The sequence below is a fragment of the Lepidochelys kempii genome, chromosome 4 (genome assembly GCF_965140285.1).
Source record: "Lepidochelys kempii isolate rLepKem1 chromosome 4, rLepKem1.hap1, whole genome shotgun sequence".
Lineage (NCBI taxonomy): Eukaryota > Metazoa > Chordata > Testudines > Cheloniidae > Lepidochelys > Lepidochelys kempii.
This window is the reverse complement of record NC_136383.1, coordinates 45,210,751-45,227,599: the sequence shown is the minus strand read 5'-3', so window position 1 is coordinate 45,227,599 and position 16,849 is coordinate 45,210,751.

Genomic DNA, 16,849 nt, shown 5'->3' with positions numbered 1-16,849 from the left:
CCTTTCTTGCATTAGATCCACCATACAGCGGAGCATGTCAGTTTGCTCCCCCATGAGCTTGACCATAGCATCCTGCCTGCTCTCATCACGTGCGTCCCTCCTCTCTTTATGTTCATTTAACACTTTATGGGACTCCATAATTGTTTGCCTCCATGCATTCAGCTGGTCCCTATCAGTGCGGGAGGACTGCATGAGCTCGGCGAACATGTCATCCCGAATTCATTTTTTCTGCCTTCTAATCTGGACCAGCCTCTGGGATGGAGTAGATAGGGGCTGCGTTGAAACACTTGCACCTGCAGGAAGAGAAAAAGGGAGGGTAATATTTTAAAAGATACATTTTAGAGAACAAAGGGGACACTTTCTCAGTGCAACAGGCAATTTGTAGTACACAGCACATGTTCTTTCTGTACAAGGATGCATTTTGCCTCTTATAATGAAGTGCCTGCCACTTTGGTGTTAGTAAGCTATCACACACGGCCAGGCAACAGAATTCAGCTTGCAGGCAGCCATGTTAAGCCCTAGATGCGTGCAGGGTTCTGCTTCTTCCGCATTCATTTTGATGCCTTCAAACTGCCAGGCCTCCTTTCCCATAGCAAGCAATGCCTGGTGGGTTTGCCATATAAAAGGAGGGCCTTCAGGCTTTCTGGGATGATCGCTTCACACAACACCCCCTGCCACACACACCCCGTGTGGCTCTGATGAGGCTCTGAGCAGGGATGAGCCCTTTAAACTAAATGTGAACAGTCCAGCATGGCTGAGTTTTCCCCACCCCCCACGTAGCTCCGATCAGGCTCTCACTCACCAGAAGTGGCTTCTCCAGGGTCATGGTCTGGGAGCTCGCATTGAGAGTGGGGGAGGGTATTGGGTCCAACGTTAAGAATAGTTCCTGGTTATAGGGGAAAACAAATTCCCCACTTGTCGCCTGTGCACTGTCCTCCTCCTTCTCCTCTTCGTCCTCCAATAACTCATCCTCCTCGCTCCGTGTAACTCCCCTCTTGCAGGTGTCCACGGACAGTGGTGGGGTAGTGGTGGCATCACCCCGCATAATTGCATGCAGCTCACAGTAGAAGTGGCATGTATGGGGCTGTGACGCAGAGCTCCTATTCGCCTCCCTGGCTTTTTGGTACATTTGCCTGAGCTCCTTGATTTCTGTACGACATTGCTCTGTGTCCCTGGAGTAGCCTCTTTCTGTCATGGCCCTGGAGACTTTAGCGTATGTATTTGGGTTTCTTTTTTTGGAAGGTAATTCTGCCATAACATATTCGTCTCCCCAACATGCGATGAGATCCAGTGCCTCCCATTCGGACCATGCTGGAGCTCATCTGTGAATCTGGGACTGTGTGGTCTCTTGTGATGGTGGACTGTGCTGATGGTGACCAAACAGGAAATAAAATTCCCGGGGCTTTTACTGCCTACCTGGCTAGTGCATTGGAGTTGAGAGTGTTGTCCAGAGTGGTCACAAGGGAGCATTCTGGGATAGCTCCCAGAGGCCAGTAACGTTGAATTGTGTCTACAGTACGTGTAACCCGGAACTGCCATCTCGATTTTAGTGCCACTGCACTTGCTGAGGTGGAGTACAGAAATCGGATTAAAGAGACCTTTAAATTGAAAAAAAAACGGTTTGATTGTGTGGACAGAATCAGATTTATTTCAAATTAACTATGCTACTGTACAGCAGGCCTTAGACATATTCATTCTGTCTTCTTATTCAATGCTTAGATCCCATGATGAGAGTGCCCTAGAAATAAAAGAAATATTTGCAGACTCTTGAAGACAGTGGATTCATACTTAAGATTTTGTTTGAAACCATACAATTTTAAAATGAAAGTTTAATTTTTGCACTAATTGATGGAGCCACCAGATAACAGCTAGGAAAACATACCACTAGATACTGGATTAATTTAACCCTTTCCCAGAAGGCCCCTCAACACACACCTTCCCAGACACAGCATCATCCATTACATCGCACATATATATATATGTAATAGTGATTTCCATGTGGCAAAACGATGAATTTGGAATGCTCATGCAACATCTTTGCCTCCTCTGTACTCTGCCCACTAGCTATCTCATCTGGAACTCCTGACATTCCAAACCTTTGAGCCACTTTAGTCACTGTTCAAAGTATAAAAATAAAACAAACCAAAACTTGACAGAGACAGAGTCTCTTTTTTCTTCAAATGTGGACATTTCCCCCCATAATTAGACCTTTCCAAAGCCTAGGATAGCCAACTTTCAATCCTTCACCATATATAATTATATTATAATACTGCAGGAATAGAACAGTTTTATACCACTGAAAGAGAAAATTTCTAGCTTTGCAATGGATCAACAAATTCAGCCGGAACCAGTAAAATAACCTCTGTCTAAATGATGCAGTCCCACAACAAAACATTCATTTGCGTTAACTTGCTTAAGTCATGAACAACCACAATACTCAGGAGTAATCTGAAAAATCATGCATAGTGTTGTCAACTCTCACAATTTTATCACAAGTTTCATGATGTTTGGTGTTTCTCTGAAATCTCCAGCTTCTGCAGTTACATGACAAACATGAACAGGTTTTCTTGGTTTGTTTGTTTTACATTCTGCACAACACAGGCCATACTACTTTCCTGAACTAATTTCTGTTTCAAGTAGAGCATATCTTCTAGGAAAACATCAAATTTTAATTAAAAAATTCCCAGAGATGGAGAATCCATCAAAGCCTGGCTGCAGAGAAAATCTTGAAAATGTGAGGTGAATACCATAAAGGCTCAGAAACAATAAAAGCAAATAAAAAGAAAACAAAAATGGCTTAAAACAAGAAGCTTTTTCAAAATAATCAATCTCAAGATTTTAGGGAGGTTGACTCCATTTTTGAATGCTTGAAGTTGGCACTATTATGCTGTGTGTATGCTGTGTGACAGGGTCAGGCCAGATGGCTACAGGAGAGTAATAGAAGGCAGATATATTAGCCCCATGTTAAGTAGGTCCCTTTTCCCGGGGTAAGGTAACAAGTAATTGTCTGGAGACAATTAAGACAGACAGGCTGATTAGAACACCTGCAGCCATCAAGAAGCTGTTAGAATCAATTAAGGCAGGTTAATCAGCGCACCTGGGTTTTAAAAGGAGCTCACTTCAGTTTGTGGTGAACATGTAAGGAGCTGGGAGCAAGAGACGCTGAGAGTGAGTACACATACTGTTGGAGGACAGAGTAGTACAAGCATTATCAGACACCAGGAGGAAGGTCCTATGGTGAGGATAAAGAAGGTGTTGGGAGGAGGCCATGGGGAAGTAGCCCAGGGAGTTGTAGCTGTTGCACAGCTGTTCCAGGAGGCACTCTAAACAGCTGCATTCCACAGGGCCCTGGGCTGGAACCCGGAGTAGAGGGTGGGCCTGGGTTCCTTCCTAAACCTCCCAACTCCTGGTCAGACACAAGAGGAGTTGACCTGGACTGTGGGTTCATGAAAACGGCCAAACTGAGGGCTGCTGTGAAGCTCCAAGGCGAGCAAATCCACCAATAAGTGCAAGACTCACCAAGGTAGAGGAGAAACTTTGTTGCACATGATAAACATTTATACTACGCCACCTCAAAACACATTCCCAAATAGGATAGCCTCTTTATATTAGCTACCTTCACTAAAAAGCAATCAAGACGACACTGGAAATATAATATTTTCTTGCAGTCATGCTGACAGATGGTCACCTTTCTGCTTTTATGAATTATCATATTGGCTGACATGGTATTATCAGGATATTATTAGTTTACTATTTAAAGTATTGCCAGTGATTTGCAACAGACCTAAAGACATTTAAAACAGTGTATCTGATCTTTCCTTATTCAAATCCCACTGATTATCATAATGAAGCAGACTATTGATAGTTTATAGATATGCGTGGCAACAGATTTAAATGTAACTGTCAATGTTCACAAAGAATTTTCCAAAGCCTTGGCAACAACCTGGGGTTTCATATACAATAGTTTTCAATTAAAACAATTGAAGACATCTTATTAATTAGGAACAGTTTTTCTGCAAGCATAAATCATGATGTAATAAAATTCAGCAGGCTGTGGTTTTGTTGTAGTGAGGAAAAAAAAACTAATAGATTATCATTTCTAGTGGTCAGCACACACTTGAACATCCAGTCTGCTAGTTACTGTGGAAGAAATTTTGTCTTGAATTTCTATTAGTCAATACTGTTTTAAAACAGTACTTTGCCTTTATTCAGTTCATTTTATCTGAGACTGTCATAATGTTTTTAAATGCAAATTAAATCTTACCACAGTGGACATCCTTCAAATGTTTCTGCCAGTTGCAGTGTTATTACAAGTTTTTAAAGAATTACCTATTTTAAGCATAGGGAACCTCTTTCAAATATTCTGCTTCTGAAGAAACTTAAGTATGACCATTGCATCCCTTCAGGTCCCTGATTCAGAAAACCGCTTAAACATGTGCTTAAGGACAATGGATTTACAGGATTATGTAACGGGTTAGTGTCAAAGCCAGGAATAGAATCTAGAACTCCTAACTCCTTGAGTCCTTTGTTTTAAGCATTAGAACATACCATCCCCATCCATAGACTGGCTGATTTGAAGCAGAGTTTCATGCTGTTCACTATGGGTAAAATCCTGGTCCTACTGTAAGTATATTGCCATTGACTTCAATAGTGCCAGAAATTCACCATTTCTGTAAGGTGCCTGATTCACTTGTTCAGAAAAATCCATGTTTCTCAGAATTAGAGTTGTGATCAGAAATCCACAGGCAATAAACATATTTTGGTCCCTATGTTTTTTGCTGGCCACATATCCATTTCTGAAGCCTCAGTGATGCTTAACTGAATCTAATTCCAGTATTTGCACTGTGCCCGTAGCATCAGACATCGGTGCCAAACAGTCTAGACTGCAAAGTAGTAAAACATAAACATACCCTTGTGTTTCTTACCATAAACCTGTGTATACTTTATTCGGTATCTTTTGAAGATGGTGCAAAAAATTTGAGGGAAAGATCAATATTTCTTTTTCTTGAATAGCATGAGACCATCAGTTCAGGGTACCTAAGCCACCAGTTATTACACAGTAAAGATTTTATACACAGGACCTGATCCAGAACCAATTAAAGTCAATGTGAATCTTTCAAATGACATCAATGGAGATTGGATCAGGCCATTATGATCGTCATTAATCAAAATGATCATGGTAATACCTAGTGGTCAGCTGAGAAGGAAGAACTATTGTGTTAGGCCCTGACAGGCAATGCCTACACTTCAATCTACAGTGTAAATTCCACATAAGCTCTGCTTGAGCTAGTGTGCTAAAATAAAGTGTAGCCACAGTGGCATGAGGAATGCGAGGGGCTAGTTGATCTAGTATATACTTAGTGCCTTAGATGGGTATGTATTTTGAATGGCTAGCCCCTCCTGCCATTCATGCTGCCACACTACAGTATTTTTAGTGCATTATCCCAAGGACAGCCCATGCCAATATGGCTTCTTGAGATGTAATTTCCATTTTCTAGACTTACATTGTAGAAATACCCACAAACACAGCACTTGCTCTGAAGAGCTTACAATCTAAACAGATGAAACAGACACAAAGCAGGGAAAAGGAATAGAACATGGAAGCAATATGATGGCTGCAAACCCCATGTTAGGATAAAGTTGTAGGTTTTTTGGCTTTTTGATCCTGCCAGAGGGATTACAATGGAAGGCGATTAGCTAGATGGAAAGCAAGTAGGGAAGGGGAGGAATGTTGGAGATGGGAGGGTTGAAAAAAAAAAAAGCCATTCAACACAGGAAAATGTTCAGCAAGAAAACTGCAGAAAGCAGACTGATGACATCATCAGTGTCTGTTGGTCCATGTTAGAACTGCTTTGTGCAGATTTCTACAGTTTCAGGATAATAATCAAAGTTAGAAAACACTGTAAATTACATGACCAATCTCTCAGACTATCCAGTCCATCAATGATATGATTTTTTTAAAGAGAAAAACCTCTGTAATGTCCCATCACATGGTATGTCAAAGAACCATAGCACATATTTATTTATAACTTTGATTTATTTTTCTCATCTGTGTCTGTTTCAACTGATGAATAATGATGGTCCACAATGTGCAATGAATCTGAGCAGTAACGACCCCGTGAGAATCTACATTGTAAATGCAGTAGGCTGGCTAACTATCAGAAGGCCCATAAAGGACAAGAGGGTGAGAGCAGCAGCTACTGTGATTTGTTCTTTAAACCCTTGTAATATAATCCTTCTCCAGATTTCAAGACTTTCATCTGGTAGTGAGATTTTTCCCAAGGAAAAATGTGAGGTGGGGTTGCGCACACCTTCTGTTTGATCACAGCATGTGTGCGCAGTCTTCCCACTCACATCTGTGAAGACCTATCCCTTCGCACCTTAAAAAAAAGAAAACCGTCTAGTGGGAGGAATCCATAAAATGTTAAACTAAGCATTAATCATGGAATATAAATAGCCTTCCAAGACAGGCTGCTGGCACAGCAGCTGATACTCACCAGTTGGCGGCACCTCCTTATGGCTCATCTGGAGAATTTGCTCACCACTGACCAAGCCCCATTTGATGGTCACTCAGCCCTTTGCTCCACTTGCTGTGCAGCTGCTCTCTTGCTAGTGTGGAGTTGCAATGCCTCTACTTCATGGCTTAGCCCTGGCCAAGTCACCATCATCCTCCCCTTCCAGGGTATTATCAGAATCTCCTTCCTCAAAGTCTGAGGCAGTTTCCATCTCCACTGTGCTGATTATACCACTCTCACAGTGGGTGGCAGGAGAACCCTAGCCTGCCCTGTACACTGGGTTCCGATCCAGTAACCCTCAGACCAGCCATTTAAGTCTTTCCTCTCAGGCCTGCTCCTTCCCAAGACTGCTTCCTACCCTGCCTTTTCCAGGCTCTTATTCTCCACCTGCCCCTTTGTATCAGGAAGTGTGACTGCAACTCACCTTGCTGCAGCCTCAGATCCTAGGTTTTATAGAAGCCTCACCTGTTCCTGCCCAGGTGAGCTTCATTCTCAATCAGTCTGATTGTCCCTTAATTCCCTAACAGGTGAACCTTACGGCTTTCTTGCCAACTTAACATCATCCATGCTGGTGTGCGGTGTGTAGCCCATCACAACTGCACAGATCCTTCAGATACTTCTACTGACAACAAAAGATTTGGGTCTGAAGAACTGCAGTCCTTAGTACCTAGTGATCCATCTTTTCATGCAAGCACAACAATTCTGTAATGTATTCTGATGATATTTAATGTTCTTCCTCACAATAGTTTTGTGAAACAGTAAAATATATGCAGCTGGTGATGGTCTTTCATATATGGGAATCCTGCTCTAGTTAAACTTAAAGAAACATTTTCAATGGTGGTAGACAGAAAATATTACCTATGGCTTTTTGTCCTTAAATTTGTTCCTACAGTGCATGAAAACAATCCTGTCAACCCATCAGACTTCTTTTTAAAAGAAGGACAAGGCTTGAGGAACAGTGAGTCCTGTTCTTAACACCTGATCCAATTTATCAGATGGAAATCACTTCTGCACCCAGAGAGAGAGAGAGAGAGAGAGAGAGAGAGAGAGAATTATGAGCTGGATGAAACCTTGTTATGGGTTGTTTTAAAACTTTGTTAAAACTGATATGCAAATGGGCACTTCACATAAGATAGCTGTAAGAGATGGTTAAGGGTGACACTTAAAAGAAGGTGTGAGTCTGCCCAGCAACTAGTACCATATGGGCAGAGAATTCCTCTTGCTACTGTGACCAGGGTTTGTGTGTGCCAGGGGACACAGAAAGTGGGATAGACCCTCAGATAGATAGAGAGCTGGAAGGAGCAGCTGAAAGCCCAGTATCTGACCCTGTACTAAACCAAGGGAGAGGTTTTGGGGTCGGGGTGCCATCTGAAAAGCATGTTCTTGGTGCTATACACAAAATAAGGTGTTTCTTCCTAGTTGATTCCTTCTGCATTCAGAGACACAGCACTTCATACATTCTTTGTAAACAAAATGACATCGAAGAAATACCTGACTACTGCCAATTTCTTCTCCCACCTGGAACATCCCCAACATCCCAAATTTTGACTAGCCACTCAGTTTGAAAAGAGGCAGCATTATATATGCATTTGTGTGTGTGTGTACACCCCCCCCACACACACATGTACAGTCCTGGAACTCCTAAATTGTATTCCTACCTCTGTCACTGGCTCATGGTTTAACTGCCAGTAAGTATGACCAGGCACAAGTTATATAGGATCCACCTAATCATGTACAAAAGTATACACACTCCTTTTCAAGAATTAGAAGGCCACATTTTTGAAGCTTCATTCTGACCCCTTTGAGCCATTCAGCTGATGTAAAACATTCTTAATCCAGCCTCATTTCACCAGCAGAGAATTCCCTGGCTGTGGGGGATGCATCCTTGCTCATGCATTTGTGCAGTTATCAATTACAATTGTGTCCCCTCTTCTCAGCCTAGGGATTGTGTGGGTCGGGGGTGGGGGCGCAATGGGGTGGTGAAGGAAAGTGTCACAGCTCTATTCTTCTCCTGGTAAAAAGGTTGATTAAGTACCCAGATGCTCCATTCCTGCTGTGGGGCTCTGTTACATTAGAGAATTGGCCCGAGAATGTGTATATAGCTTTATTTGTAGTTTTTGGAAGTATTTGCATAATCTTCTTTGTCCATTTTACATATCGTCTATTTTTAGTCTCATGAAATAAAATAATTTTAAAAGAAAAACAGTTTTCCTTGAAGCTCTTTCTTAGACTGTTAATTAGATTTGTGCTGCTATTTTCTTCTTGATAACATAATTAATACACACTTGGGACAAAATGCTCCTCTCCAATCCACAGACTGGATCAAAGTGGAGAATTTTGCCTTGTGCACTGAAACACTTGACAATTCTTTAATTCATATACATTCTAACAAACATTCAGTATGTTAGAGAAAAGGCAAACACATGTTATAGATGATATTTTTTCATTCTGCTTTCTACCAAAAAGGCTTAAAGCAAACAAACAAATGCTTATTTGAAGAACTGTGCAACTGAGTCAGATAAAAATCACCCTGAAGTAAATTGCAAATTAGTCCTTTCCTGGGGACTGCACCTTAATGCACTGAGAATGCTTGTGTGTTTCAGTGACCCTGAGAACTATGCCAGTGGGAGCTTCAACTCTCGGTTGGGCCACCCAAGCTGGACAGATCAAAGGGAGGAGAGTAGAGATAAAGAATCAACTGCTTCTCCAGATTAGGGAGAACGTATCCTCATAATAAAATAATAAAATAATAATAATAATGTTATAGAACCACAACAAGGTAACCATTTGTTCAGGGATTGCCCTAGAAACATTGCACAGGATGTGAAGGATTCACATGCAGACTGGAAATTATTATATTAAAGATGTGGACACAATGTGTGTTTATGCTTGTAAAAGACCAGATTCTGATTCCCTTATTCACCCCAGAGAGTGCAAAACCCCTCTAACATCTCAGGAGAAATAATGCAGGATAAAGGGTGTCTGGAACTTGATTCTCATCTGAGGTTTTGGTCGAGGAGCACAAGTCAAAGGAGTCCTATTTCAGATGATGTGTCATGTGCAGGACAGATGAGAACAACAGATGTGGAATGTTTAAGGACCAACGAGGAGTTGAATGTTTTAAGGGACTTACAATAGATTGCATTGCAGTCATCTAGCCTCTGTGTAACAAGAAAGCAGTATGATGGTTGTCAGATCACCATGTGAGATATGTCCAAGTTTGGTGACCCTTTTTCAATTAATGATCTTCCACTCCCAATGAGGAAACAAAAGAAAGTTCAGTATAACTTGTTACTTTCAGTAAGACTTTCTTATCACAACAGGTGTTTTTTTTCTTCAAGACAACAACTTTTCTAGAACTAAGTTTTTTTAGAACGAGATTTTAAGATAAAGCATATCCCAACATGAAGATGTATTGCTGCACAGATTTGTTGCAAAAAATGGTTATTACTTAATACAGCTTTCTTGAGTTGTTAAATGCCGTTTCACCTAAGTAAAAATGAATCCTCCTGATATGCCTTTCAGCATCCTCAGCTTTAATGATGCCGAGCACAGCAGTGTAATTAACAGTACCAGTGATATATAACAATTCTGTGCTTTCCAGTGGTAGAAACAGAAGGCTAATGCCAGATTGCTTGTTAAAGGTACACCTGGTTGCAAAGTACACCAGATGAGACAATCCCCCAGTAACCACATAATGAGGTAAAGACATCTGTAAGATTATTTTAGAACTCTGAAAGTGAAGATTTAAAGTCTTTGGTGATGCTGCAGATGGAATTATTGTCATCCCCACAGACATTGTCACTGGAAATAGATCAGCCCTCCCTAACTAGCACATAGCTATCCCCAAGTTACCTGAGGCAGCTCTGCCTAAAGTTAATAGAACCGTTTAAAAAGGTCTATCCTGCAATGTATAGTTTATTTTGAAACTGTTGCCTAGGCCAAGCTATGCCCATTTATGATTTAGGAATATAAAACAAATAAGAAAAAATAAAAAATGTGAATAATTCTGCTCAAAACTAACATAACTCAAGATATATCTACAAAGGAAAACTAGCTTGTGAAAAACTAGCATGTGAACTGAATGGAATGCAAGCTGGATGGCTATTATAATATTTGTGGAGAATCAACCAACATAACATTTAAATAAAATTATAACATTTTCCTTCACACCTTGGTGAGAGAAGCAACAAAGGTAAAAGAAGTTATCTGACAACATCTGAAAATATTTTGTGCAATTACAAAGCAATATTTTAGACTTAAAAATATCCCTGAAATAAGTTTGTTATTGTTGTGTTTTCACATCATGGTAGTTTCACTACACCCAAGGAAGTAATGAACACATACACATGCATAAACATGTTGGTTCTGAATTTCATTTACTCCAATGCCACTTTACACTGCTTCAAAGTGGTTGTACATATAATTTAAACACATACTAATACCTATGCAAGAAGCTTATATGTAATTGAAAGAAGATGTTTGTCCTTCTCTTTATGTCTCTGCATAAGGCCCTTCCAGCACAATGAAGTGGTTTCACATTGCAAGTGCTCTCCAGATCTTCTGGAGATTGAAGAGACACTTCAAGAGCACTGAAACACTCCAGACACTTCTTTCTTGTTTAAAAAAAAACTTATAAAATATTTTGTATTCTTTTCTAAGTTTTATTGCCCACAAATATATATATATATATATATATATATATATATATATATATAGTTAGAATTTTTAAAAGATATTTCAACAGGTTTAGTTTGATGCTTTAGACTTTCATGAACACCTCTCCCTGTTCTTAAAGAGGAACTAAAATTGAAAGTATGTTTCAAATAAACAATAATAAAAGTACATTTTTACTTAAAACAATTTTTTCAGTATTATCAACATTAAATGATAGAGTAGAAAGAGTATTGAGATTTTTTCTGAATTTTTTTTCTTGAAATCATCATGTTATCACAAAACATTTCAACAAAACTACATTTTCTGATGGGAAACTATTGAAAAAAAATCAACCTGTTCTATTAAAATAGCAAGAAAATGTGCCCAAAATTTGTAATTTCTAATAAGTGTTGAACAAGGAGATGCACAAAAATGGAACTGGCAGGAAAAAGGTACCTGGAATAATAAATCCCCAAATCACAACCATTCCATGTTCATGTCTCTGGTGCTTGCGGTTTCAACTGCTTTCCCTAACAGATTATTTCATATCCTAGTGATATTTTGAGTCAACAAGCTCTCCCTAGTAACTAGTTCAAATGTGTCTTACCTTATTTCTCATTCAGAATCACCAATTTATTGTTGCCATCCACCCTATAATGAAAAGAATTCACTGGTGGCCATATTATATACATTTATATGTACATCAAGAGTTATTTTGGATTATTTTCCTAAGTATATGTTTTTTCATGAGGGGTAGGAATGGAAGGGAACATACAAACTCACTTGTATGTTCCATAAGTTCTTCAGAAAAATCTTGTAGCTGAACTGCATTTCAAATACAAATGTTTTTCATTTAAGTCCTGACTTGAGGGCAAAAATGTGTATATTCATTCAGATGAAGCACGCTATTATAATAACTATCAATCAGTGAAAATCTGGATTCCCTGTTACAATTTCACAGTTAGAATTTTCCCTTCAAGCGCTAGGACCCAATATATATTATATATATAGTGCACAACCTTGTACAAAGGGATGTAATTATAAGACTAGACTCTCATGAACCTTGTTTTCTTTTACAATGTTCTGAAGGAAAATAGATCCTCCACTCTGAAGGTCTAAGGATCATTTTATGGCAAAGTTTTGTAAGATGTTTAGTACAAACCATTTTTGACATTTTCCTTATTCTTTTTTTTGTAAGAGATTTTTCATAAGAAAAAGAAAAAAAACCTAAATCACAGTGAATCATGGAATTAAAAAAAAACAAAAAACAACCCTATGAACATTCCACATAAAAAAGTAATAAGGAAAACTATCTTGCAAGTCAGAAAACATCTATGGGAGAATGTTGACTTCAGTGGAGCTTTTTGATTTACACCAACTGCTGATCTGACTCTAGTATTCTTTGAAAATCTTCATCATAAAAGGTAACAGAGTTCAAAAGCTGATAGACATTAAAAATCTAAAGAAAATACATGTTCAATGTTAAATGCTATAAAAAAGGATATGAGAGAATGGTTTAGTTTGAACAGTATCGTTTATTCTATGGGTTGAATCCAGTCCTTGGTGTAAAGGGGCCTGAATCTAACCCTTAATGTTTGTGGGAGAGTACTCTTTGACAGCACTGGAGACTGAAGCCATCTATTTATCCACTCAAGAGTGGACAATATAATATTGGCAGTGCAAAAATTCCCCACTAATGCATGTGTGTCATCCATTGTACCATGTGTCTGAACTGTATTGTCTAATTTAGGGCCCAATCCTGCAAACTGCCCAATACTTGGAAATCCCACTGTCTTCAGCAGGCATTCCAAGCATAGAGAGTTTGCAAAATCACGTACTTACAGAAGGAGAAAGAAAGACTCCCATTGACTTAAACGTATGATGAATCAGAGACTTAGTGAATCTTGCAAAGAATAATACGTGTGCTTAGTTTTACGCACCTTGCTTTCAATGGGACTACTGTGTGTGCATAACATTAAGCACATGGGTTATTCTTTGTACGGTTGAGGCTTTAGACAGTAAGCTCCTCGGCAAAAGGCTGTCAGTACTAAACAAGTAACATACACACAAAAATAAAATCCATGAAATCATTTTGAACACTGAAATTCTAAATGAATTAAAGGCAAGCAATATAAAATTAGAGAACATTTAACAGCAAGTAAAGTGAGGCAGAACATGGTTTTCCTGTCCAGTGAATATTTTCAAAATTTCAAAAAAATTCTCATTATGTATCAGGACAAACCCAAGTAATTTTTCGTCAAAAAAAAAAAAAAAAAAGAAAGAAAGAAAGAGCACAAACAGCCATGGCACTCACCTGGGATGTAGGAAACCTAGGTTTGAACCCATGGTCTGCCTGATTTAGAACAGAGACTTGAACTTAGGTCTCCTACTTTCCTCATGAATGCCCCAAATAGGCTATTTTGTGAGAGTCTCTTTTAATCTCTACTGTCTGTAAATGAACATTAGACCAAGTATTTGAACCCAGGCTTCTTACATCCTAAGCAAATACTCTAACAACTGGACTAGAGCACGAGTTTCTCTTTCTCTGACCCAATAGCCACCAGTCTAGCGTGCGTGTGTGTGTGTGTGTGTGTGAGAGAGAGAGAAAATCTGACCCTTTCCTGTGAAAATATTCACTTTCCACAAATCAGCATTTTCCCCACATAAAACACTTTGTCAAAAAATTCCCAACCAGCTCTAATTACAAATGATCTAATGCACATTGTTTGATGGAAAAGGGCAACTATTCATAAAAATCCTTTAGTGAACTATTAAGCTTTAGAATGATTTAGGGTTATATTGTAGACATGATACATGGGGCGGTATCTAGTCAATTCCTTGTAACATATATTGGGCTGAGAACATAGTGCATTCCTTAATCTGAGAAAAGAATTAATTCATAGCTATAGTGGTAATAAAGAAGAGGGTTGAGATACAGGCAAATTTAGCCTGCACAGACTATTCAGGTGATCAACTATCAGAACAGAGTGTTAGCAAAAGAAACATAGAGTATCCACCATTTCTTCACTGGAGATCTTTTAATAGGAATTATAGAATGGGAATAGGGCTCATTAAGAGGCTAAGAAGTAAAAGTTTCTGATGTTGTTTGCCTTAGATATTTCATTAAAGTAAGACTACTGCACTCTAAAAGTAACAGTCCCCCTCCCCCCCCATAAATCAATCATTTACAGAATATAAGTGGTACAATGTGACCCTGTTCAACAAGCTGCCATGTGTTGTGTAAATTGCTATATGTATGTATAGTCAGGCAAAATTTAAGAGGATAATCTGTGCCAAATTTTACTTCAGGGCATTATTTTCTATTTATTAATTGGCTATTTGCTCTGATCTCCTCTGGGTACTCAGCTTTCAGCTTCCTTCGGCCTGGTGTCCATGCTCCTTGCCAGTCTTCTCTTCCTTTCTCCCCACTTTCAATGTTCTTCTTCCCTTTCCCTGGTCCTTTCTGCTCTATTGCTCCTATTAACTCATCTTTTTCTCTTGAAAAAAAAGAGAAACAAAAAACAAAGTAGAACTAAAATGTCATATGCCAAATATAATTCTGCCAGTATGTTGAATCTCTTTCTCCCACCGTTTTGTCTGACTTATCCATTTAAACCCAAGTTCACCTAATGAAGTCAATCAAACTGCTCCACATGCCTATAACTAAGCATATTCTTAAGAAGGAGATTTTCAAAGTCTAATCAGCTTTCTTATCTTCAGAATCTCACACAGTTGAATCAGAGCAATAAAAGTAAATAATGAAGGGACTGCCTCTTATGTATTTGCACAGTGGCTAGCACAAGATCTCAATCCTCTTTCGAGCATTTGAGTGTTACTATAATACAAACAGAAAATAAATGAAATTAATAGTTACACTGCACTCAAGTCAGACTTACTTTAGATTTACACCAGTGTGAGAGCAGAATTTGGGCCATAATGGCTTATAAATTATACCACCTGTGTATTAAGATTAATATATTTGCTTTCAAACTAAATTCCCTCTTGCCTTTAAAACCGTGTTTATAATTAGTAGGGGCATAATACTTTAATATACAACAAAAGGCAATTTTCCATTTCCTTTTTCTGCTTATAATATTATTTTCCCTCCTCCTCCTCATCTCTTCCACAATTTGCTTGGCAACATTCAGAAACTCAGCAAAGAAATCAATCCTCCTATGTTTTTTATAGTCCTTCCTGTTCGTGTTCAGTGAAAGTTCCAGACTCTGGTGTAGTATGATAAGCCATGTTCTATGTAGACAAGCCGTAAGATGCTTACATAACACTTTTAACAGGAGTACATTTTTCCCCAGGAATAAGAACATCTCACAAATATTTATACAAGTAAAATCTTGCTTGCATGAGTGTTCACAAAATGAGAATTTAAAAGGATGCAATGAACAGTGCAATCAAAGACTTTGTAGAATTCAATAGAACTGGTCAAACAATGAAGAAAATTTTTCACAAAACATTTTCAAAATATTTCTCAGAACTTATAATCAAAATTTAAATTTTTTGAAAAATATTTACCACTCAATAAACTGATTGAAAACAGGTAACAATTTTTAAAGAACGTTTTTGAAAATTGAAAAAATAAATTGGGTTGACATTTTGAAAATTTCAAAAATTTGGACCAGCTGTAGAATTCAGCATAATATTGTTTGATTCCCCCAGCTTTCCTCCCCCAATCCATTCCCTGTTATGTCATTGCCACTTATGTTCACAGCCCTACGGTATGTCTCCACTACAGGCACAGAGCTGCAACACTGCAGCTATGCCACTGTACATTCAGTGTAGACACTTCTTACATCACCTGAAGGAGTTTAACATCAACGTAGGTAATCCACCTCTCCAAGAGGCAGTATCTAGGTTGACGGACTTAGACGAGGGGTTTGGTTAACTTAATTACAGTGGTAAGGGTGCAAAATTTATCACAGCCCTGAGTGACATAGCTAAGTTGACCTATATTTTAGCTGCAGATGGGGCCATTGTAAACTTTTGGTAAAAGAATTTTCTCCTTTACAGTCTTCCTCTATACTGCATTTTATTTCAACTCTCAGCTGAAAAAAAAAATCCTTTCTTGTCATCCCTGTGCTGCTATTTATTATTTAGCTCTGCAATTTATTATGTACAGTAACTGTTATGTATTTTGTGAAACAGCCTATACTAAAAAACTATATACAATGAAATTATCTCATAACATGCTTCTATACGTCCACACGGGAGTAGCTTTCTAATGCATAAATCAACATAAGGGTCATACAGTACCTTTTATATACAGAGCACTTTTGAACAGAACAAGCACAGTCATGTATGACGCCCTTGCCTCAGTAATGACAACGGGAATTTTGCCATTGACCAGCGTGGCCAGGATTTCACCCCCAAGATTTGTTACTGTTTTCTAGAACTGGTAAAAACTTGGAATTAATGTTTTGTGGGGACACGCTGACATTTCAGAATTTCCTTTTATTCTGAATCCAAACAAAATCTCCTGCTAAATGAAATTTCTGAACAATTTAATATAGTCAAAATGAAGAAATTGATCTTCATCAAAATGAAACATTTTGATAATTCTGTCAAAATCTTTGACAAAAAGTCAATATATTCCCGTGAAACATTTGATTTAGCATTTCTGATGGAAACTGTTCTGTCAGAAAATTTTTGACCAGGTCTATCATTCT